Raw genomic sequence first — 25,090 nt, 5'->3', positions numbered from 1 at the left:
TTGCAGTCAAGAATATCAGGTGTGGGCAGTGGGAGGGGCTGGGGCTGGGGAGGCCAGCAGAGGGCCGCAGGGGCACAGGGTGGCTCTGAGGTCATATCTCCCGCCACCAGACATGTCACTTTAGAGCAGTAGTCGTGACCCCGGGGCACTCAACCAGCAGTGGATCCACTGGTGGATAATGCTGGCTGTGAGGAGCTGCCAGTGGAGTGTCTGGGATCTGACAGGTGCAGGTCCCCCACCGGCTCTGGGGCAGAGAGGGAGGTGGTGTCTGCTCCAGTTCGTGGAGGTACTTGGGGGCTACCGGGGTGGGTCAGTCAGTTTCAGCCCAGCTTGTCTCACACGGAAGTTAGAGTTTCCGTCTTGTCGCCAAGCCCCCTGCGTGTGATCCTGCCAGGCGCAAGGTAGGGCTGAAAGCTCTCGAGTCCCTTTACCCTCTGCTCCCTGTAGGTCATTGGCAGGGGCGTGGGTGGTGGCGGCCTCCCTAACGGAAGGGACCTGCAGCGGAGAGCTCGGGTCCCTTCCTGACTTCGTCCTTAGCTTGCCATATGACCCTGGGTGAACCCGTGTCTGTTTCTCTGGGTTTCCCGGATGGCATCACACCTGGGTGTGGTGCCACCAGCTGAGGACATGGCTGGGTGTGGCCTCTGGAGGGACTTGGAGCTGCTGGCCTGCCCTAGGCATGCAGGCTGCAGAGTTCTCAGGATGCCCATGGCAGCAAGGGTGACGCAGCCCCACGGGCTCTCCCTGCAGGGAGCTGCTCCAGTCTTCTTGCTCACAGGTGGCTTTGGGGTTAGGCTAAAGGAGTATGGTGAGGCTGACTGTGATGGGTGGAGCCCAAGTAAGAGCAGTTAAGTCAGGCCTGGGACTTGAGCGGAACCTCACTGGGAACTGCTGGGGGGACCGAGACCTTCCTGACAAAACTGAAGCACCGCCGAGTTTCAGGGAGCCTTCCTGCCACCCTGGAGGCTCTTCTGCGTGTTGCTCTTTGGGAGATCCTGGGGCAAGCTGGTGGGGGGCGGGGGCAGGTGGCAGCCCCTGGCAGCCTCCCTTTGGTTGGAAAGGCGGCTCTGGCTGCAGTGGGATCGCAGTTTACTGCACGGGGTAAGTCATTTGCTTTTGTTTTGGTCTCATGAGGGGGGATTAACTTTGAAATGTTGGAGATCCAGTGTTCCCATGCGCACATTTTGAGAGTGTAAAAACCACGCGGTTGAAGAGCCCCCCTCACCAAGGAAGGTTCAGGGCCTTCGTGGTTATGCTTCGGTCCCCCCACCATGGATGCAGTTGTTCCCCCCCCCGCCCCGTTTTAGGGCCACACCCAGGGCATATGGAAGTTCCCAGGCTAGGGGTCGAATTGGAGCCGTAGCTGCCAGCTCACACCACAGTCACAGCAACACTGGATCTGAGCCACATCTGCGACCCACACCACAGCTCACCGTAGTGCTGGATCCTTAACCCACTGAGCGAGGTCTGGGATTGAACCCACATCCTCATGGATACTAGTCAAGTTCTTAACCCACTGAGCAATAACAGGAACTCCTGGTTGTCCCTCTTTGATAGATGAAAGGCCAGCCTAGGAAATTGGGGGAAGTTGGTTGATGTTCCTGCGAGGTGCCAGGGTTTTCTAGGATGTCTGTAATACCAAGGGTTTCTAGTGGCCCAGAAGGACACTCCAGGCACAGCAGATAGACTTGCCTGAGCAGCATCCTTGTCATCCCAAGGATGCCTGGGACTTAGGAAGTTGGCCCAGGCTGGGCAGGTTGGCTCCGAGGCCAGTCACTGCAGTTGGAATGCTGTCTGTGTCTTTAATCTGCCAGCACCTCCCTACCTCCAGGGCTCCCCACCTCCACCCCAAGAGTGGGCAGTTCCAAGCCCACACCTCAGGCCTTGGTGCATCACAGGGCATTGTCCCTGGCCCTGCTGGGGACACATGCAGTAGCAGCTCCCCTCCACAGGGTTCACCAGCCCCTCTTGGAAGGTACCTCCTCTGTCCACCATGGCCCCTGGCTCCAGGTCCAGGGGGACGGAGTCACCCCTGGGCTGCTGGCTGCTTGCTCTTTGCTTGGTGGCGAAGTGGCTTTGGAGAGCTTTCCCGTCCCTCCAGGGGGCGCCTGGCATCCCCCAGGTCCCTGTTCGTTTTCCTGCAGGTAGAGACCCGCCGGGCCAGCCACCTTTTTGTGGCCAAGGAGGGCAGTTTGCAGAAAGCCTGGAGGAACCAGTGTGCTTTCCTGTGGGAAGGTCAGTGGCTGCCAAGGCCAGCACTGGGTCCCCGGGGTTAGGTCCCACCTGGAGCCAGAGTCCTGGGCTCCACTCCTGCGCTGCCCGCTGTGTGTGTCACACAGGATCCGGGTTTTTCTCAGAGGAGGAACTGTGTGCTGAGGGTGCTGGGCGTGCTGCACCCAGAGAACCTGACATGCCCGTGGGTGTCCGCGGTGGCGCTTTGGGGAGGGAGCCAAGATGTATCAGGTGGGGGAAGGGGGAGTTTTATGAAATGAGCCTTAGAATCTTTAAAGTTGTTAACTGGGGAGCGCCGCATTTATTGTTTTTTTTGGCTGTTGCTGGAAAAGTCTTTTCGGGGCTCACTATTTGTCATCCTCCCATCACCCCAGCTCTCAGGGCAGCGAAAGCGACATCCTGCTTGGCGTGCCACTCACTCTCAGGACACCCTTTGATGCCTGCGAGCTCAGACTAGTGCTGACCTTGATTCCTGCCCTGAAATTCCTGTCTAGGCGTCCTTGGCCTCTTGCGGGGGGGGTCGTCTGTGAACTGCTGTTGTGCGTGCTGGAGACACTTGGCCGTGTGCTTAGAAGATTCGGGGGAGCTTCTGGGTGCAGGGGGATTGGAGCCTTGGGTTAGTAGCAGAAAGGTTGCCCCCCCCCGCCGCCCTCCCCGGACAAGGGCTGTTTACACCAGGGTTTGGAGCTGGTCTGGCGTGTGTGGCTTCTGTTCCCTGGCTGTTCTTACTTGGGGGGGGGGGGAACACACCAGAGCCCGAGGGGAAGACCTGACCCCTCCCAGCTGCGAGGTTCTGGGGCTCAGACACAGCCACCAACTGTCCTGAGATAGTGTTCCCCCACCCTCCTTGCCCAGGGGAGCAAAGTTGCCCAAAAGCTGAAATTTATTTCAGGAAAAAATTGAATACTGGGTTTTATTTAACGCGAAGGGAGGAAAGTGTTTTACGTCCTGAAGGACTCCTTAACACGCCTCAGTAGTGCCATCCACGGCAGAGAAAGATGCCCGGGGATCTTTTCACCCAGTCAGCAGCTCTGAGCTCAGAAGGGCTGCCAGCGTCCTGCACTCAGCATGCCCTCCCACGGCCCTCCTTGGGCTCCACTCCCGTCTCCATGGGTAACTGGTCAGGGTAACACAGGTAAGACGAGGGAAGCCGCTTCCCTTGGGCGGTCTTAGGATCCCTCTGAGTTCCAGTGGACTTGGAGGGACGTGAGTGAGGAGCTTATGTCTCATGCCCAGGCCCGGCTGGTCAGGAAGACATGCCTGAGGCGTGCAAATGGCCGGTGAAGAAAGAAAGGCCTTTGCCTTCACTCAGGACTGTGAGAAATACATTAGCTTGGTGGGTAAATTATAATACAGCTAGTTTTTCTTGAGTTCCAGGAATGTCCCAGGAGGGTAGAAGATGAAAGTAGGTGTGTTTGCTGCATCCATAGTAGAAACAGCTAGTGTGTGCCTCTCGCGGGCTGGAAGGTGACCTTTGGCACCCCGGGCTCTGGGCAGCCCCGTAACTTGCAGGGACCCAGCTCGCCGGACTTGAGTCACAAGCCCATTGAAGCGAATCTCTTCCGTCTTTGGGTTCCTAAGTCTTAACATCTCACGCACAAGAATCAAGGTCCTGGAGTAAACTTTCAAGGCTCCAGAAGCCGTTGGGCATTTAAGAGGCTGGTCCTTTCTGAAAACATACATTTTTTTGTTTCTATGTGGGTAGTGGTTTGCTGGTCGAATTTTTTTTTTTTAACCTTCTGGCTGGGAGAAGTGTTCCCTTTGGTGATTTGGTGACGGTAATTATCCTTTCCTGATATGTAAATTGATTACAGCAGCTCTGCGAAGGCTTGCACTTTTGATGATCCACGAGCGTCCTGCTTGGGTCTCATTTAAACGTATTTTTAGCGCAGTCCTTGAAGCCTCTGTGCGAAACTGTCCATCTTCGGGTGTTTCTGACCTGCCGAAGGTCGTTGTAATCAGCTGCCTCACAAGCAGGATGCGGCGTGGGTTTGCTCTGGTCATTTCGAAGTTTGGAGCTGTCTTCCCTCCACTTGGTCAGCATGGGGACGCCTGAACTTGACCGGCAGCCTCCTGCATCCGGAAGCTCCACGACCCTGGGATTTTAAGGGTGGGAGAGGGGAACCCCAGGCGTGGTGGTTGACACCAGCTGAGCCCAGGTGAGAGGAAATCTGAGACCCTGTCACCCACCTGGATAGGACACTGTTTCGTAAGGCTCATGGTTTTGCTCCTGATCGAATGAACGCCACGTCTCTGGCTCTGTTTGCGAAGCCCAGTGCCAGCCGCAGGTTTGTTTGTGTGGCAGGGGCTGCAGAGATTCTTCTCAGGGGCACCGAAGTCACCAGCCCCGGCGGACTCCCGGATGTTTTCTGAGCCTCACGTCGATAAGAATAAAAACGTTTTAGTGCTTGATTTGATTTGTTTGCAAGAAGATTAGTACAAAAGCAGGAAGGAAAAGGAACGAGTGGTGGAGGTGATTGCTGGAGACTGCAGAGGGTTATTTACGGATTTTTGCTGACAGTCCTTGTTTAAAGGAATTCCCTGTGAGATTTATGAAGCCTTTCCAATTTATTGTCTTTCCAAGGAAGGTAAGCAAATAAATAGGTTATTCTCTTTTATTATAAACCTAGCCAACCTGAGATTAAAAAATAAGAGGAAACAGGGCTCCGTTTTTGTTTTTTTTTTTTTCCAGCCCAGTGCGTTTCTGGAATTTGGAAAGTGCCTTGGAAAGGCTTTTTGTTTTGTTTTTGGCTCGAGCACATTGTGCATGTAACAGATAAAGTCTGACCCTTGATATTGTGCGTGCTGGTTGCCATCCTTGAAGGGAACCCGCCCGTGATCTGGCCGGGACGGGTGGGGGAGTGGGTGGCGGCCCTGGGTGTGGAGCCCACCACAGTCAGCAAGGCCTTGGGTTCCCAGGACCCTGCTCTGGGTTTGGTCACCACTGCTGCACCAGAAGGGATACTGTCTCTGTGGGCCTGTAATGTCGCCTTTGGTAAGAGCAAAACCCACCTGTCTCCCTACCTTCTTAATCTCCCCGTCCCTTTTCCTTTTTAAACCCCTTCTCTGAAATTGGGACCGCATTTGATGTTTTGGTGGGTTGTGATGATTTGGGTGTCATCGCTACGTGAAGACCCAGATGGGACATTGTTATTTTTCGGGAAAGAATAAGCCAGAGCATGCGACCTCGTCCTAAAGAAATCAGCGTCTCGTTTCCCGGTGGTGATGTCAGCGCTCAAGATTTGGGTGGGGAAAGTTGGTGGCCTGTCCCCTCCCAATGGTAGCTGTCCCCTCCCTTCCTCTGCCCAGAGCCCATTGGAAGTGATTCCTGGCTCCTTGCAGGCTGCAGGCAGCGCCACCGTGGAGACACCCTGTTGCCATTTTGGGAGAATGTGTTTTATGTCTCTGTCCCTAGATGTCCAGGGCCTGGTGACGCTATTTTGGGGGGATTAATAGTCAGCATTTTGGGTGGTGTCTTGTAACAGACTGTGCGCTCCAAGTGCATGCGCCCCTGGCAGGTGGTAGGTGAACACTGTGGGTTCCATGGACTCGTCCTGGGTGTGGGTGCAGGAGTCACTCACACCAAGCAGGCAGTCTCGGAGAGGCCGAGGGCGTAAGTCCTGCAAGGATCGGCTCCGTGGGGCCTGTGCCTTCCTGCCCTTCCCTCCACGGAGCCTCCTCCGTCTCTGAGCGCACCAACGGACTGGACCTTTTCGTCATCTCGGGGTGAATGAGCCTTGGGAGGAAGGCAGAAGCGTGTGGCCATTGCTGTGCGGGCCCTGGGGTGCTGGCTTGAACAAGCCTGACCGGTCCCCATCTGCAGGGAGCAGACCGCGGAACCAGAGGGCACAGGGCTCCCAGGTGCGCCAGGCGGAGCAAGGGGCGCGGTGGCCCCAGCACTGGGAGCTGGGGTCCCCTCCAAACACCTGGAGGTCTGGGAAGGCCTCTTTTTTTGCCTTTTTTTTAAGGGCCACACCTGCAGCACATGGAGGTTCTCAGGCTAGGGGTCTAATCGGAGCTACGGCTACCAACCTACACCACAGCCCCAGCAAGATCTGAGCCACGTCTGTGACCTACACCATAGCTCATGGCAATGCTGGATCCTTAACCCACTGAGCGAGGCCAGGGATCGAACCCACAACCTCATGGTTACCGTTTGGATTTTGTTTTTTTTTTTTTTTTTTGTCTTTTTGTTTTGTTTTGTTTTGTTTTTGTTGTTGTTGTTATTGTTGTTGCTATTTCTCCCGTGGCATATGGAGGTTCCCAGGCTAGGGGTTGAATCGGAGCTGTAGCCACCGGCCTACGCCAGAGCCACAGCAACGTGGGATCCGAGCCGCGTCTGTGACCTACACCACAGCTCAGGGCAACGCTGGATCGTTAACCCACTGAGCAAGGGCAGGGACCGAACCCGCAACCTCATGCTTCCTAGTCGGATTCGTTAACCACTGCGCCACGACGGGAACTCCTGGATTTTGTTTCTGCTATGCCGTGATGGGAACTCCTGGGAAGGCCTCTTGAAGGAGGTGGGCTGTGGGCTGTAGGCTGTAGACGCCCCCTGCCCTGCCCAGGCTCCCTCCAGCTCCTCCCCCGGTGGACACTGTCCTGCCCTCTGCCTGGTCCCTCCAGTTCCATCCTTCTCATTCTTGCCTGGACCTGCGATCCCCTGCGGGAGCTTTGCCAAAGGCTGTAAGCCCCACCCCACCCTCAGAGATTCTGAGCCCGTGGTCATGGGGTGGAACCTGCCTGCTAGTTTTCAAAACTCGCAGATGATTCTAATGGGCCGCCAGGTAGAGAAGCACTACCTGGTCAGCAGCCCTCAGCTGAGGCCGCTTGCCACGTTCTGGCCGTGGGCTGGAAGGCACAGGCCCAGGGAATCAGGCAAGTCTTAGCTTCCCTGCCCCACAGACCCGGGGGCGGGGCAGAGAGAGGCTTCCTGGGCGGCCCAGCTCCTCACCCATGTATTGGACGTCACGTCACAGGTTCGCCTCCGCTGCAGGGCCAGGCGCCAGGTGATCCAGGGACCGCTCAGCGCAGAGTGTCCAGGGCAGGAGTCCTGTGTGGCCTGGTTTCCCATCAACAGGTGAGGGTCTGTGGGCTGCATCGTTTCCTCTGCCAGGCTCTCCGGGAGCGCCAGTGGAGTTGGTCTTGCAGGACAGGTGCCTGTGAGCACAGGAGAGAGTGGGGTGAACTGGGGGTGGGGGCCTGGGAGAGCCAGCTGCTGGAGTCCTGTCCATCCCAGAGTCCTTCCTGCCCACAAATAAGGGGGGCTGGTCTCTCTGCCCCTCGAAGAAACTCCATCCAGGAGCGGCAGAATCTTCCTGCCTCGGTCAGTGTGCGGCTGCGAGGAGAGAGTGGCTGTTGCCTAGGAAACCAGGCTGCAGGGCCTGACTGGGACCTGTGGACCTCTTTGGGCCCCATATGCCTGGGTGGGGGCACGAGTTGAGGGGGATGGGATGGAGCAGGGAGGGTCCTTCGTGCATTTTTGTAGGCACAGAATCCAGCTCTCAGCAGTGTCTCAGGGGAGCCTAGGACCTGGCGTTGCTCAGCGCCCCTGCGAGGGACATCTTGGCCCACAAAGGCCGAGTAGGGGCATGTGCTCTGAATTCACCAGGATGGGAGGGAGACAGGGGACCCAGAGGTACGCGGGTGCGGGGTGGGTGCTGAAGGAGGAATAAAGGAAGCCCTGGAGGCGTTTCCAGTCATTGGGTTTTTGTGGGAGGCCCTGGGGGAGGGGGAAGGCGGGTGTTGGTACCCCAGGTAGGAGGAAGTGAACACTTGAGATGATTTTAACTGGGCCAAGGGGCTTGGGGATGCCCCAGGGCCCTTCCTGTTTGGGAGCGTTCCAGCTGCTTCCTCTTACTTTCGATTGGGTAAGGGTTTGAGAGTCTAAAAATCACCAATAATATCCTGGGTGACTGAATGTCGGGTTGAACCCATGGGGCACGGGGGCGGGGAGGGGGAGACAGTGAATGTGAGTCTGGGAGGAAGCTGACCAGCGGGCTGGCCTGAGAGGCCTCAGCTGGGATGGAGGAGGAGGAGGAGGAGGAGGATTCCAGGTTGGGGCGGTTTAGGTTGGCTTGAGCACCTGCGGAGGTGGCACTTAGGGTGGGAGTGCTTCAGCTTCATTCATCCCGTAGGTGCTCCTTGCTCCATGGAGCCGGCACCTGGAGCTGCTGTGGCAGCCAAGTTCTTCTCTCCCTCGGGAGCAGGGCCGCCTTCTCTCAAGGATGTCCCAGCGCAAGAGGGGGCCAGTCGGGTGGTGCGGCCAAGCAGGTCCCCCATCCCTCCCTGGGTTGCATGGATGGTCCCTAAGCTCAGGTCAAACTGTGCTTTGACAACGTGGGTGAAGGGGAGCAGGGGTCCTGAGGCCCCAGGGTCCATCTTAAAGCTTGCTGACTTCCTCCTGCCCTGTTGCCTTTGGCTGTGTAGGTTGCAGGTGGCTTTCCACTGGTGCACTTGAGTTTGTGGGAATCTCTGCTTTTATTGCCGTGAACTCTGGCGCAAAGCCCAGAGCCTCAGTGCACCCCCCCCAACCCCTGAGTTGGGAGTAACACCAGTTGATGGCGTGGCTGTTGGAATGAAAAGAGGTAACGGTTTAGGAGTAATAGCTGGATAGGGCTGGTCTTTGGGGGCCCCCCTTAGTCTTTGCCCAGCGAGTGGGAGCCCCAGGATATGGCTTTTGAACGCATGCTTCCTTCTGATCAAATGCTTTTGCATCTCATCTGTAGTCTTTTGTTTCTTTAACATCCTACAGGTGTCATCTTAAGACGCCTTTGTGTCTCTCTTTCTGGAAGCAGATTTCATTGCTTATGGAGGAAAGAAAGCTGCTTCATTCATTCTTGGGGCCCCGGCCAGGGAGTGCCTGTTGAGTTCAGTTAAGCCCATGCTGATTCTCACAGGATCGGCTCAGGGCGGATGCACGGGGAGTGAAGCCCTTCCTTGTCCCCAGGTACCCACAGTCTGGGGAGATAGGGACACTTGGGTTTTAAGGAAGCTGCTAACTAAGCTTTGGGATTCTGTCTCAAAACAACTCTTAAATGTGTTAATTTGGGTTTGTTGTGTCCAAGGCGAAACGTTATTTCAAAAGACCAATCTCGTCTTTCTATAGCGAATTATAGTTTACAGTTGTGTCACAGCCTCCAAACAACGCCTGGTTTTCAGGTGGAGAAAAGGCAGGACTCAGGTCAAGTGACTGCCAGACACCTCTGGGGAGAGATAGATGCCCCTCGCTGCTCCTGTGTTCCCTCCGGGGATGCCAGTGCTTCCCTATCTCCTTTTAACAAAGTGGGAGTAACCTCATGGCCAAGACTTAACTTGGGTACCACTTTCAGAGTGATGACAGGATTGAGATATAGATGCAGGGATGGCTGGGCATGTGAGCAGGGCTCTGGAGGAGTCTGGGCTCACGGTGGCCTGTCTCCTACTGTCCCCAGACACTGCCCAAACATCCAGGAAGACCCCCACCAGCCTGCTCTTGACACTGAGGGCCGTAACGAGATGAGTAGAGGCAGAAGCCTACCCTGGACAAGACATTGACCAGAAACCTGTGTGTCATCTGTTGAGGTTACTGACCACCTGCTGTTACACGTACTGGAACACACCAGGCACTTGGTATCAGATTGTGCCTGGCAGGTTGTGCAGGATTCAGGGGCCAGAGCTCCCCTCCTTGTAGCTGCACTGGGAGTGCAAGGAGCTCTGTGTGTGAGTCAAGCCCAGGGCCAGGTGCAGATCCCTGGGCCACAAGTGCACCCTTTGAACGCTCAGACGACTCCTCTGTTCTGATTTTTCGCTTCTTGTGGTATCCGTCACTTGCCGAGAAGAGTTTGTTTTCTGGGGCTGTCATTCAACGCATCCTTTTGCACCATACCATTAAAATTTTCAGAGTGTTTGCTGATTTGTGTTCATTGAAACTAAATTCATTAGGATGATGTGAAAATAGCGCTCAACTGTTTACCAAATCGGCTTCTTGTTTTTGATATTTCACTACATCATCTGTTCTCACTTGAATGTCGTGGAATTTGTTGGGAAAGTGTTATGCAGATGAAAACTCATTTTAGTGTGTGTGTGTTTTTTTTTTTTTTTAATTCAGATGCATTTATAAGACTGTTATCTCCAAGGTGCATGATTTGTCATTTGAAGCAGAATCTGTATGAGTGCTTGGCTTGGTCCTTCAGGGTTTGGGGATGTGCTGGGGTCTTAACCCAGATCCAGGTGCTGAGTCCAACAGGTTGGAAACCCCTCCTCTCCTAACCCTGTTCCTCACCAGCTGAGCGACCTCTGGCAAGTCACCCACCCCTGGGCTGGGCTCCCTATCTGAGAAATTGCAATTCCCGTTTTTTTGGTTTTTTTTTTTTACTTTACAAAGGGGTTGGAAGACTTCAGCAAAAGGGCTGTTATTTCAACGTTTTCACATCTCTGGGATTGAGTTCAGTCATACAGTTAATCTTGTGGCATAGTTTAATTGAGTCTTTTTTTCTTTTCTTAGTGACTTACAAAGCGGTGCTGGGTCTAACATTTGATGATGTCTTAGACTTGACAGACATGAAAGCATTTTGCAGACTTTAACGTCTTAGAACTGGGCATTTCCCAATCAAAGGAGAGTTGCCCAACTTTGTAAGTTGATGAGGGAGAGTCCAGCTGTGACCAGATTGCCACTTTAATGCTATCTATGACTGTGCAGAAACGAAAGCGTTAAATGGACGCATTTCCAGGGTTGTTGGTGTCCCTTTTTGGATGTGGTTCAGTGGTCAGCTAACCTTGGATTGTTTTGTTGAGAGAGACCCAGAGACCCGAATTGCTTCCAAAGTAAGCCTGGCCTGAGACTGAGTCAGGCGTGAGTGTGGCGGAGACCCCTGCTTCCCCTCACTGGGGACTTGGTGCTGCAGGGGCCGTGCTGCCCCCACGCAGTTGGCCAGCGGAGACCCTCGGAGAGTTCCTGCCAATGGCACGCTCACTTTCTGGCAGTGGTTAGGAGGCGGGTGTGCTTTACTTGGTGGTGGTGGTGGTTGTTTTTTAATTTTAATCTTTGTCTTTATTTGGGGGTTTTGCGACTTTCGTTTTTTCCATTGTTGTTGATTTACAGTGTTCTGTCCGTTTCTGCTGTGCAGCGAGGCGACCCCGTCCTGTGTTGGTTTTCTCACGTCCTCCTCCGTCACGTTCCATCACGAGTGACCGGATCGAGTTCCCTGGGCTATACAGCGGGGTCTCGTTGCTTCGCCACTTAGTATCCCTTGCTTGGGCCCCTGAATGGCCCCGAGAAGTGTTTCCCAGCCGTCAGGGATACTGCTCTTTTGTGATACAGAAATAAGCTTCTCTTGTGTGGAGCTAATACTCAGTTTGGTGTTGGTTTGTTTATTTATTTTCTCTTTTTGCCTTTGAGGACTGCACCTGCGGCGTGTGGAGGTTTGCAGGCTAGAGGTCAGATCAGAGCTCCAGCTGCCCTCCTGCACCTCAGCCACGGCAACACGGGGTCCTTAACCCACTGAGGGAAGCATTGCTCCTCATGGATACTAGTTGGGTTCATAACCCGCGGAGCCACAGGGGAACTCCGGTGTTAATTTATCGAAGCAGGTCGTGTTAACATATCTAATACAGTGAGTTTGGGTAGTTAATTAACGTGACCCTTGATCTGAACCAGCCCCTGCTTCCCACTAGGCTTCAGTGAGCTGGTGGGTAGCTGCTTCTTCATCCCGGGTCTCATGGTCCCTGCCTCAGCCGCGTGGCTTTCCCTTCTCCATCCGCTGTGTCCATTTACTCGCTGTGTCCTGGGCATCCTGTCTCTCTGCCACGCTTGTTGAGGGTGGGCATTTCTCTCTCTGCAGGGCTTCTCTGCCCCACGCCTGCCAAATGACAGCCTCCTTAACCCTTTGTACAGCCAGGTGGCCCTGAAAGCTTGCTTGTCCATCTTTGGAGAAGCTCAGAAGCAAGTCTTGGATCATTCATCAAAGTGTTGCGGCGACCTGGCACACGGCGGCCGCCGTGAAAAGGTGCCTTTCTGAGCCTCCTTCCGGGAATGGACTTGATGGGCGGCCCCAAGCTCGTCCCACACCTGGAATCCAGCACGGCATCCACAGAGCCTGTGCTCCTTACTCCTGGCCAGGGCCTGAGCGAGGCAAGGATGCTCAGCTGCTCCGCGGGACCAGGGACCCCTCCTGACAGCCCGCCTGCTCCGCCCAAAGATTCCCCTCGGCCTTGAACTGCACAGCAGGTCGGGTTCTCTCTTCTCCGTCTCCTCTGCAGGAGCCAGTCCTGCATCTTCCCTCTGTCCCCCGAGAAAGGGTCTCTCGCACAGTCTCTCACTGATCTTGTCCTGGTCTCTGTGTGTTGAGGACCCAAACTAACACACACTGATTTTAAAATAGGGCAAAGCGACAGTGCCCCAGGGTTTCTTCCAGTTTGGGAAGCAAGCCGAGTCTCCTGTTCCAGGTTGCAGGGCCTGCCTCTACAATGCCAGGCCTCTGCTTGTGATTTCTAGGACCTGCCCAGATCAGCGATCTCAGATTCTGTCAAGGCTTATGATTCTGGAACTCCCACTGTGGCGTAACACGATCGGTGGCAGTTTTTTTCTTTTTCTTTTTCTTTTTAGGGCTGCCCCCATGGCATATGGAGGGTCCCAGGCTAGGGGTCAAATGGGAGCTACAGCTGCCGGCCTCCACCACAGCCACAGCCACAGCCACACAGGATCCAAGCCGTGTCTGCGACCTACACCACAGCTGACGGCAACACTGGATCCTTAACCCCCTGAGCAAGGCCAGGGATCGAACACGCGTCCGCATGGATACTAGTTGGATTCGTTTCTGCTGAGCCGCAAGAGAACTCCAGGATCAGTGGTATCTTGGGAGTGCTGGGATGTGGGTTCGCTCTCTGGCCCAGCACAGTGGGTTAAGGATTCAGTGTTGCTAGCGCTGCAGTTCAGGTCACCACTGCAGCTCAGATCTGATCCCTGGCCCAGGAGCTTCATAGGCTGCGGGGGGGGCCAAAAATTTTCTAAAAAATTTTAAAAAGGTTATGGTTCTGTTGCTCTCACCTTCTAGCACAGTGACTCTTCAGTGTGCTTTTATCGTGGCCTCCCTGCCGTCTGGGTGAAGCATCAGTGAGGAAACTGGAGTGGATGCCGTGTTGACCTTCTGCAGCCTCCATGGGCTCGATGTTTAACGGGGAGGGTGCGTGTGTTTTCTGTACTCAGTACTTTAAAAGCCTCTTGGGTGATAAGAGAGGCTGGTAGGCATAGCCCGTGTGTGAGCTGCGCTGGGAACAGCCGGGGACCGGGAAGTCCAACTTTTCTAGGACACAGCATCCAACAACAACCGTGTTCAAAGTCACATGGCGTTTGGCTGCATGTTTCCAGAGGGGCCCGTGTCATCCGTTTGCTCTTGGGGAGCTGTTTGTGGTCAAAAGGCTGCTCATGGGGGTTCTTTTCACCTGCCTCCAAGCACTGAAACCTGCAGGCTACAATGTGGCCACCCTGGGGGTTATTCTGACGGGGCAGGGATGTCCTTAGCATGTCCCGGGCCTCCTTGAATTCCTAGATTTGCTCGCAGAGAGTGGACCTTACCTGGACACACGCTGTACCCACATTTTGGTTTGGAGTGATTATTCCCTTGGGCTCCTGGGATTTCAGCTCTTGGTGGGGAGGTGACACCAGCCTCGCAGGTGTTTCTGTGGTCCTCATTCTGATTGCCCACCAGTCGTTATTTATGTATTTATTTATTTTTAGGTCCGCACCTGCGGCATATGGAAGTTCCCAGGCTAGGGGTGTAATGCTGCTGCCACCCTACACCACAGCCACACCAGATCCCAGCTGCATCTGCGACTTAGACCACGGCTTGTGACAACACCAGGTCCTTAACCCACTGAGCAAGTCATACCTGCGTCCTCACGGATACTAGTTGGGTTCTTAAGCTGCCCCGTCAGTCCAGCTGTACTTGGCAGGGTTTCTCAGTGGCCTTTAGACCTTGGTCGGCTCCATCCCCGAGGCCTTCAGCACGCATCTCGTTCCTGACATTGACTTGCTGCGGTTGCTTTAGGCTTTTTTCCTTTGGAGGTAGAACTTGGGAGGGTGCTGGGGGGTGTAAGTGGGGATGTGCGGTAAAAGGAAATGCATGGATATTAGGCATGCCGGTTAAGTTGTTTTGACAGGTGCACATACCTGTGTATCGTGGTTCTATCGAGATCTAGAACGTCCCAGTCATTCTAGAAAGTTCCCTCATGGCCCTTTCTGAGCAGTTCCCATTCCTGTCTCTGATCATCTCAGCCACTCCCCACCCCACACATGATTAACTTTTCATGTTCTAGCGTTTAATAGACGTATATACACATACATACATGTATGTACAGGTGCAATACCACATACATGTGTATTGTAGCACTTATGTGTTTTGGCAAGAGCTTTTAAAATTCGCCATAATATGTTTGAGATTTTCAGCGTTTTAGCCTCAGTCAGTTGCTTGTTCCTTGTGACTTGCTGGGTAGAAGTTCACTTCCAGAATCTTCCACCGGTAGGGTTACCCATTCGTCTGCTGATGGACACTTGGGCTGTTCCCAGCTTTCGGGATGAAGCTGCAGCGACCCGTTCTTGTACGTGGCTTTTTGGGAACATATGTTTTCATTTCTCTTGGGTCAGATCCTAGAAATGGAATTGCTGGGTCATAGAATCGTTGTATGTTTAGTGTTATAAAGCAGTCCGAGACTTTACACTGCTACCAGTCCAGTGTGGAGGATGGAGCTGGTTTTTAAACCGCTGAGCAGAATGTCGGCTTTCTGCTTTGGAGGGTAGTCCAGCGGGGCTCACCCTCCCCGCCCCTGCTCTCTCCTCAGCAGGACAGACGCACCATTTGCTCTGCTGCCGGGGCAGGGGAGGGCTGTAAAGTGACCAGCTCTGGGAACGGCAACAATTTTTATTTCGTTTAGAGGTGGGCTGTTTGCTTCTCTTGGCTTTCCCTCGATATTCAGAACCATTCTTGATTTTTCTGGGCCCTGCCTCCTCTTTCCCTCCACTTTCCCCCAAATGCTGTGCTCTCCAGCGAGGCATGAGGGTCAAGCGCTTTGGTCCCTGGCGTTTTCTTTTTACATCTGGGCCCATGTTTGTGCCTTCATGGTTGGCAGGATTTGGAGCCCACTGCAAACCAGCGCATGCACTTCTAGTTTGTTTCATTGTGGGGACACTGGCTGAGCGGGTACGCAGCTACCTGCAGGTCGGCTGCCCCGTGAGCTGGGCCATCCAAGAACCCAGTGGTCTGGGTGTGCTGGCCCCACTGGCCTTGGGGAGGCTGCCGCCAGCTTCTCCACGTCTCTTTAGGGCCGATGCCTTTGAGACGTGAGTTAGCAGACCCTAAAAAGTGTCCTCCCGAGTGGATTCCATTTTACTTATATCTTGTCTCTTTGAAGAAAGTACTTAGGCACTCGAAGGATGCTGTAAGAGGAGATGACATGAGGGAAGGGCCAGGTGGATTTTTTTTTTTTTTAAGAAGGTGGAGCAACCACAAGCTTCGGGACAGTCGGCTGTGAACAGCTCTCTTTCTCTGTCGGAGTTTAGAAAGACCGCGTGTGTCCCTGAGCGGATCCTAAAGAGAAAGGCTGCCTTCCAGGGGTCGTGAGGGATAGACTTCTTCCACCATCCCAAGGCCTGGCGACAGGTGTCAGCCCTGGCATCCCACAGCCATTTCCTGGGCGCCCCGGGAGAGTCCGGAGCACCATGTCGAGGGCTTTTGGGGAAAAGCCATTCCACGAGGGGCCCTCCTAAGGGTATCATTTGATCGGGGGTGGATTTTAACGTGCTTCAAGGACAAGGCCAGTTGCGTTGGACGGGGTCCTTCTTTCCCAAAGTATTCATCTCGGCGGGGCTTTTGATGGGTGTTGGATAGGTGAAGAGACCGAGGCTGGAGTTGTCTTTCCTTCCTGCCAGGAACTGATGTCCAGGAGTAACACTGGGGCTCCTTGCTGGCCTCTGGGATGTGGAGGTGGGCAGACGGAGGGGCTGGGTTCGGTTGGAGTCAGGGACTCGGGATAAAGCAGTGGTGCCCATGCTTGTGGGTGGGCTGAGTTTAAGGGGTGCGTGGGCTGAGAGGAAGTATCTAGAAGGCAGGGGGTGAGGTGCAGCAGAAGCTGGTCTGGGCGTTTGGGCCGAGTTGCAGTCCTGCGTCTCCCATGTCTGCCTCTCTAGCCCTTAACCTGCTGTTCTTGTTTCTGTGGGAACGCCTCGAAGACAAGGTTAGGTCTCCTCTCCGGATCTGCCTCTGGGTTGGTGCAGTGTGGGTGGTACAGCCGGGAAGATGGATGGCAGCTGAGAAAGGGCCGCTGGCTTTGACCCTCAGGAGTGTCCACAGCAGCTTTTTTGGATGCGTGTGTGTGTGTGTGTGTGTGTGTGTGTGTGTGTGTGTGTGTGTGTATAGCTATATGTGTATATATGGGGCTCGATAAGCTTGATAGCAGCACTGGAGCCAGGAGCATCTATGGTGGGGATGCGGGGAGACTGGGCTCGTTACTTCTGTGGCGGGAGAGGCTAAGCTGGTCACTTCTGTGGATCCCAGGCCTGGGGGGGTGGGAGCATGTGGGCACTGACATGCACTCATGTCAGGAAGGACCCCCTCTTAGGAGAGGCTGGAGGTACAGGAACCAAGCAGAGGGCCAGGGCGGCTAAGAAGAAACAAGCACGTCACTTGGCAGAGTAATGGGCCTGGCCCCCACACACTTGGGTGCGTCCATGGTGTACAGGTCGGTGTGCGGGGTCCGGGCTCAGGGGTGGTGTGGACGGGCCCTTCGCATCCACGCAGTGGGGGTGGAGCCCGCCACCCAAGGGGGGGTGCACCCGCGTCCAAGACAAAAAGAAGATCCCTTCGTAACCCCCTCTCTCTACGCTCCTGTTCCTTTCACGTCCCAGTGGCGCGAGAATTGGTTTTAATTGGCTCAAGTGCCTGTTTTAAATGAAATTAGAACTTGAGCAGCAGAACCCTCTCCGGGTAGCATTCCTCTCCTGTCCCCATGAGGTGGGTGTCCTAGGGGCAGAGTGATCTGCCTGCGGCCACACAGCTGGATAAGGCAGGAGGGTGTCTGCAGCTGAGGTCTCCCACCTCTGGCCGGGATCTGGGCTTTGGTTGTGAAGTGTACTCACCCACCGCGGTCCCCTCCCCGGCTGCTGCTGCCCTGTACTGTCCCAGTTGTGCAGGTCCTGGCCCCTCCCTGGTCCTGGCCTGTCCTTCCCACCCCCTCCCCCCAAGTGCAGCTCCCTTTCCCAGAAAGAAGGTAGCTGGTACAGTGTTGGGCTGGGTCGGGCATCTGCTGTTTGGTCTCCCGGCCCACTGCCTTGATGCTTCTTGAGATGTTCTGAGGCTCCTCTTCCAACACAGGTGTGTGTGTGTGTGTCCGACTTCCCACATGTCATCGCATTTTGGTGAGATGCAAGATGGTCTCACCAGTGTGTATGTGTGTGTCTCCCCGCCCTGCCCTGGTCTTGGAACAGACTCGGAGAGCTTTCTCCCCCTTTTGTTGTCGTCTCTGCTGCCTCCAAGATCATTCAGTGTCCCTCTCTCATCCTGAGGTCGAGCAGTTAGGAGGCGGCAGCGTTTGCATCCATCCCCTTTGGGCGCTTGGTATGCGACATGGTCGATACTCACGCTTAACTGACTTGAAGTCATTTGGTCTGTTTTCTTTGTGAGCCTTGCTCTTTGCCCGGTGCTGCGGAGGCAGGCTTCGCTCTGCTTACATTCCAGTAGAGATGCTATTTACCATTACTTTTTCCAGAAATGACCGCTGGAACCTGATGAAAATAATGACAGCAGGGACCATCCCTCTCTCTTTGGAGTTGCCTGAACAGTTGATGCTGACAAGGCTGGCCCTTCGCAAGTTGAGAAGAACAGGAGGCTTAGAGTATGAGGCTCATCTGTATCTCAGAAGAAAGATAGATCCGCGCTCTGTGTTTAAATATAGCATGGTGTTTGCTACAGAGTCGGAGAATAAGCAATTGAATATGTAGGTCATTGACTTGGGAGAATGAGTTTGGAGTTTTCTTTGCATCTGATTAACACTGTCTTGCGATTGGGCCATGGATGCTGGGCGGAAATTGGGTTACACAGAGTTCAGCAAGATATCCGGGAGGGAAACTGGAGGACTCAGGAGAGCATACCTTTGCCCTCTTCGGGCATTTCAGGGGTGTGACTTGGTGCTGGGCCCTGTGCTCTGTATCCAGCCGGGAGGCATTCACTGGAGTTGCATGAGCGAGGCTGGGTGCTGGGTGCTGGGCCCCTGAGCAGATCCATCAGGAGCCAGGGGCGAGGGCTCTGCTTAATCAGGATAAATGCCAGCGGTATATTTTAATGCGGGCTTGATTCAGAACGCACTGTTTGGAATTGCATATTTAAAAGGAAACTGCCATCCCCTTTGGAAGGTACGTGACATTTAAAAGATCTGTAGCGGGAGGTAGGTTTGACAGCTTCGAATTATATTTGAAAGAGTTTTTCTTTTAAGAAAGAAAATGATTACTTCTATTTTAAATGTCATCACAAAGACATAAACATGTTTAATCAAATTATATATTTAATTTATGTAGAATGTAATTTTTTTATTCCCGTGGAAGAGCCGCTGGTTATTTCTTTATCAGCTTTGAAGCGGGTGACGTTGGTGATTTGAAAGCAGGTTAGCTTTTTGAGTGAACGGGCTCTTGAAGGGTTGATGGAATCTGGAAAAAAAATAGTATTATAATGTAAGTGCTTTTCTTCGGTACACTTGTAGCTAATGGCACATTTTGGGGAGAGGGAGGTACCTTGGTTCTTGTCTCTGGGAGGACTCGAGGATACACTCCCACTCCCGGGGAACGGATTGAAAGGCGTGTGACCCTGAAGACAATAAAAGGTACTCGGCAATCTCCGCATCCTGCTCCTGTAATTGTCTCCATCTGGATTCTTTGACTCTGCGGGGAGGGACCTGGGAGTGCTAGGATTGACGGTGCCAGCTCTCCCTGAAAGGGAGGTGATGGGAGCTCGGAGGACAGACACAGAATGCCACAAGCGACCTCGAGGCTGATACAGTGTGGTTAAGTTTTGTCACAAAAGGCTGGGGTGGAATTCAGCAGTGCTAGCAAGGCCCCGAGGCTGCTGGAAAAGCAGGGGTGTAGCTGTGGGTCCGCTCAGGCAAGTGGCTCACTGGCCCTGGGGCCCCACTAGGACACTCCAGCTCCAGAACTTTCTCTGAGTGAGCTAGGTGTTGGACAGCGGCCAGCCCGACATACAACCAGCCGTGTGTGTGTGTGTGTGTGTGTGTGTGTGTGTGTCAGCTAGGGACAGTCTTGGCCTGTTGCAGCCTGCTGCCTCGAGTTTCGATTTAGCCAGGCGGGGTCAGGGAGCCTGGGCTTCCCTGCCCCTGTGCCCACTGGCCCACACGCACCAGCCCTGGGGGCCGGTTTTCTCTCGTCCTCTCCGGGGCTGTTCTGGCAGAAGTGACCTGGGGAGCCCTGGGCATCTGGCAGCAGCTGGGAGAGAGACACCCATTGTGCCCTTTCCCAGGAAAGAACTTACGTCGTAAGCATCTCTGCCAACTCCAGCGGAGAAGGTCAGGGTTCAGGCTCTCGAGAGGCGGGACAGGCTCCAGGGCTGATCCCAGCTCAGGGCTCGAATCTTGTCAACAGGCTGGGCTCCGGGGTAAACACCAATCCGCCCAAGCAAGGAACTGCCCTGTTTATTTATCGGTCACCTTGAGCCAAACTAAACAGACAGACCCCCATATGGGACAAACCTGCTTGTTATGTTTGTAATTAAACTTGTTATTTTGACTTTGATGTGCAGCGCTAAGAGCAACGAGACCTGCTCTCCCCCAACTGGTAACATCTTGCAAAACAATAGTGACAGTAACATGACCCAGAAGTTGATATTGATACAATCCACAGACACTGTGCTGATTCCCAGTGTTTCTTGGATTCATTTGGGCGTGTTTTCACTCCTAGCTGTTGTGTCCCGTGTGGATTCCAGTACGTCCCACCACAATCAAGATACACAACAGTTCTGTTCCCCAAGGCTCTCACCTGTTGCCCTTCTCACCTGTTCCCACTTCAGGGGGTCCAGACAGTTCAAGGCCAGCGGACATGGTTGGAGACAGGACTGGCTTCCTAGACCCAGCTCACCAGGGAAAGTTCTAGAGTTGGAGTGTCCTGTCTGCTCCCCTGACAACCGGCAATCTGTTCTCCATCTCTGTAATTCTGTCCCTTAAGAATCTTAGAGAAACGGAGGTCCCGTGGTGGCTCAGCGGAAACGAATCTGACTGCTTACCATGAGGACGCAGGTTTGATCCCTGGCCTCGCTCAGTGGGTTACGGATCCCGTGTTGCTGTGGCTGTGGTGTAGGCTGGTGACTACAGCTCCGATTCTTGACCCGGCATATGGGAACTTCCATAGGTCACGGGTGTGGCCCTAAAAGGAACCTCAGAGAAATGGAATCAGATCATATGTAGCCTTTGGGGATGGGGTGTTTTCGCTCAGCACAGTTCCCTTTGAAATTTGTTCAGCTTGTAGTGTCACCAGGTTGTTCCTTTCGTGGTGAGGCCTAGCCCATCCCAGAGGTTTGCGACCTCGTCTCAGACTGGAACACTGCTAAGAGGAAGCCGGTCGTGGAGGCCCAGGAGGGGCCCGAAGACTCTGATGTCAGGATGAGCAAGCATCACACTCCGCTTCTCAGCCAGCGTCCGGGGGACGATGTATGAAGAAGTTTGTGCCACGATGGTGTGGCTGTTTGGGGAACCAGTGGAAGAGCCCTCTTCACCTTTGTTTTTTTTTTTTGGCTTTTATTTTGGCTTTTTTTTTTTTTTTTTTTTGCTTTTTAGCGCCGCACCCACAGCCTATGGAAGTTCCCAGGTGAGGGGTCAAATCGGAGCTGCAGTGCCAGCCTACATGACAGCTCACAGCCACGCTACATCCAAGCCTAACTGTGACCTACACCACAGCTCACAGCAACTCCGGATCCTTGACCCACTGAGTGAGGCCAGGGATCGAACCCTGATCCTCATGGATGCTAGTTGGGTTTGTTACCACTGAGCCACTGAGCCATGGCAGGAACTCCCAAGACTGGAATTTGTTGCTTCTAGAGGAAAAAAATCTATTGGACCCATGAATTTACGTTGTTAGATTTTTGGAGTCTCCACTCACATCCGTATGCTCTGTACGGTTCTCTGTAACAAGCCCAGCCCTGTAAATGGATTTTGGAAAGTTAAGTCTCTTCTTTGCTGCAGAATAGCTGCCGTTCCATTTGATGGCAGTGATTCCTTCATTTTAAGCTTAAATCTCCCCTGAAGCCTAATGTTCAGGTTTGAATAAACATAGTTTGAAATAAAAACCGAACTGAATTTCCTTTAGGCCTTTCTTTCTTCCCAGGACTCTGAATTCTTGAATTCCCCTAGTTGCATTAGGAACACTTTTGTTAAAACAATAGAATTGTTGACACATATTTGTGAACGGTTTTTTTTTTTTTTGTCTTTTTAGGGCCGCACCAATGGCATATGGAGGTTCCCAGGCTGGGGTCTAATTGGAGCTGTCGTCTGCGACCCACACCACAGCTCACAGCAACGCTGGATCCTTAGCCCACAGAGCAAGGCCGGGGATCAAACCCACAACCTCATGGTTTCTAGTCGGATTCGCTAACCACTGAGCCATGATGGGAACTCCTGAACCAGATGTTTTAAACATGTGAGGGCTGAGCACTTTACCTGCCGCATCACAGGTAACCCCATAGCCCAGGAAAGAATGCCCACATCCTAGGTTCCCAGTGAAGAAGCCGAACTCGGGGTGAGGGCGCTTTTCTAGGGCCACTCATTCCAGTGCTTTTCACTGTTGGTCCGTCTCCCAGTTCTGCAAGATAAAAACCCTACTCTGTCCCTGCTCACATGGAGGCAATCAGCTAAACCCATCACAAACCTGGCAAAGCAGCTGAAGCCTTGGACAGTGGATGCAGGGTCAGGGGGAGGGGTGCAGGTGGTTGAGCAAGGGTCTGTTGCAGCCAAATTAATTTCACTCAGCTTTCCTGCCCTGCTCAGTATTCCGTACGTTGTCCATTGGTCAGTAGGGTTCTTATCTGAAGCCTGTCACTCTTGTGAATAATTTTTCAGGGCTTGTGGACATGGCCGTTTGGTTCTCTTAAGTTTTATAGACCCAGACTCACACTTCTCTCTGCTCACTATCTGCAGTTTAATCTGTGGCCAAGAACTTGGCTGCAGCCTTGCCTTTCCCCTGCCGTACTGCCGTGCTGGTCCTTTGCCTGCAAGCCCTGGGCGAGGCTGAGTTCTGAGCTCCTTAGCTCCCCACCAGGGCCAAGGGTTCCCTCTGCATTGGTGCCCCCGCCCCTCTGGGGTTCTCCCAGGTTGATTGGCCACTGGGATTCAGGTTGACGCATGGGTATCCCTGAGAAGGAGACACCCTGTTTCTGGATTAAACTCACATGAGGTTTCAGTGGGGGGGGGGACAGATATCAACTTTCCTTCCAAACTGTTCTTGAGAACTTTTGGTGCTGGCAGTTGTTACTTAAGGTCGTAGATCCTAAATAGAGCCACTCTGTGGGGGTGCTGGGCCCGGGACCAAGGCAGCATCTCCTTGTCAGCGTTCCCAGCTTCAGCTCCCTCTTCTGATGTAGAAGCCCACTCTGTATAAATTCACTGTGCATTTGGAGTTCTCTTACGGCACCATGGGTTAAGGATCCCGTGGTGTTACTGCAGCTACTTGGGTGGCTGCTGTGGCTCAGGTTCCATCCCTAGCCCAGCAATTTCCACATGCTGTGGGTGAGGCAAAAAAAAAAATATATATATATATATATACATATATGTTCACTGTAGGAAATCTGCCTTTTGCAGAAAATAGAGAAATAGAGAAAGCTATGAAGAAAATGAAAACAATGCATACATTTTATGACCTGAAAGACATGTTTTCAAAATGATCATATATCTTGGCATGGAAAAATAACTTTACTGCTTCAGGTGTATTTTCTGTCTCATGCATAGATGTATATACTAGAAAACAGACATCACTGTTTCAAGAACGTTTTAAGAATTTTGGAGCCTTGAGTTTTGTTGGGTTTTCCATTTAATCTTGTGTTTTCCTGAAGTTGTGAAATGTTTTTGAATTTTTGAAACTAAAGAAATCTGTTGGGATACAGGTATCATAATATACATGGGTATAACACGATAGCTATTCCTATATCTCTGTGGCGGATCAGGAGAAACAGCCCAGTGATTTTTGGGGGAGGGGGGAGGGGTGCATCTCGGATGACTTGTTTTATGTAAATCTTGATTCCTCCCCTCATTAGTCCCTAGGGGAAGAACCCGAGGTGTGGATTGAAACCTAACTTTGCAGAAAATGTGCCCAGGGCCATGGGGGGGGGGTGTTTGTCTTCTTGTCTTGCATGAATTTTGTGTTACTGTCAGCTTAGGGAGTTCCCGTCGTGGTTCAGCAGCTAATGAACTCCACTAGTAACCATGAGGACGCAGGTTCAATCCCTGGCCTCGCTCAGTGGGTTAAGGATCCCACACTGCCGTGAACTGTGGTGTAGGTCGCAGATGCGGCTCAGATCCTATGTTGCTGTGGTTGTGGTGTGGGCCGGCGGCCACAGCTGTGATTGGATCTTTAGCCTGGAAACCTCCATATGCCGCGAGTGTGGCCCTAAAAAGACAAAAAAGAAAAAAGATGGTCAGCCTAGGAATTCCTGCTGTGGCAGTGTCTTTGGAGAGCTGGGTTCAATCCTCGGCCTGGCACAGTGAGTTAAGGATCCAGCACTGCTGCACCTGCTGCTTAGGTTGCAACTGCAGCTTGGATCTGATCCCTGGCCTGGGAACTCCATATGCCGCAGGGTGGCCAAAAAAAAAAAAAAAGGTTGTCAGTGTCTAGGTTTCTGTAACTGTCCTGAGCTTCTGTCTGCTTACTGTCTGACCCCGGGCCCCTTGTTGGAGGGATGTCAGCGAGGTGCCTGATGAAAAGGGATCTAGGCAACGCCTTTTTTTCTCCTGAACCCTCTGCTCTACCAGGGAAAAAACTGAGGCCAGGACATTTTTTTCAAGGTGCCGTCCTGGGGAGGGGAGGGATGGACTGGGAGTTTGGGGTCGGTAGCTGTAATGTGACATTAGTCAGGGCAAGCGGTGCGGTCCTGCTGTACAGCACAGGGAGCTGTAGTCTCAGGACAGACCATGGTGGGTGATGCTCTAAGAAAGGGAATGTATTATGTATCTACGTCTGGGTCACTTTGCCGTACAGCAGGAATTGGCACAACACTGTAAATCAGCTATACTTTAAAAAAAAAAAAAAAAAAAAAATCCTTACTGGTTCATGGTTACTGCTCGCAGGCTCTGTTCTGAGGCCAGCCCAAGTCTCTCTTCCCGCATGGCAGGTTCCAGGGCCTCGTAGAGGCTATGCTGGTAGCTTTCTGGTTCAGTGACTGTTTGGAACCACACATGGCCACCTACAGGTGTCATTTTTTGCCTTGTGGGTTTCCACCACCACTGCCTGATAACGTGAGGCTGAGACCTCAGTGGCCAGGCTTCCTGTCGAGCTGGAGCTGGATTGGTTTTTACGGGGTCACTCCCCTCCCCTCCCCTGCCCCAGGCCAGGCCTCCTTCCCCTCCTCCGGGCATTTCAGAGTTAGCAGGGTGGCCTCCCAGCTTGTCTGACATGTGGATGGATGCCCGGCCAGGCCTCTGGGAGTGGGGGCCAGACTGCCTGGACCAGCTGTCTTCACCTCCATGGGTAGCAGGGCAGTTTGGGGTATGGGAACACAGCTTGAACTCACAGCCAGACGTCATTGTGTGCGTGGGTTGCTGCTCATGGATCTACTTTTTTTTTTCCTTTTGAAACTTGGCTTGCGTCAGGCCTGATGTACAGCGCGCGTTTATTGATTTGGTT

At 53.3% G+C, this 25,090-nt stretch overlaps 1 protein-coding gene and 1 long non-coding RNA gene across 6 annotated transcripts in view; one reads left to right on the top strand and one right to left on the bottom strand.

Moving 5' to 3' along the window:
• Positions 1 to 25,090, top strand: part of CTBP2 (C-terminal binding protein 2) — a 159,264-nt gene that overhangs the window by 19,142 nt on the left and 115,032 nt on the right. Inside the window, exon 2 of one of the 5 annotated variants that reach the window (XM_084995832.1) lies at positions 7,212 to 7,312. The exons of the other annotated variants lie outside the window; for them this stretch is intronic. The gene's annotated coding sequence lies outside the window, so the exon portion shown is untranslated. The remainder of the gene's footprint in view (positions 1 to 7,211; positions 7,313 to 25,090) is intronic. 5 annotated transcript variants of the gene reach the window in all.
• Positions 13,934 to 23,880, bottom strand: LOC146397126 (uncharacterized). Its single transcript, XR_014827144.1, has 2 exons — positions 23,738 to 23,880; positions 13,934 to 18,633 (listed from the first exon to the last, which is right to left on the bottom strand). It is a non-coding gene; the product is annotated as an uncharacterized LOC146397126 (long non-coding RNA).

This window comes from Sus scrofa, chromosome 14, assembly GCF_054392235.1.
Source record: "Sus scrofa isolate SSC_HxYL_T2T_F1_AM1 chromosome 14, Sscrofa_HxYL_maternal_Yorkshire_Landrace_v2.0, whole genome shotgun sequence".
Lineage (NCBI taxonomy): Eukaryota > Metazoa > Chordata > Mammalia > Artiodactyla > Suidae > Sus > Sus scrofa.
This window is presented reverse-complemented; position numbering and strand designations above follow the sequence as displayed.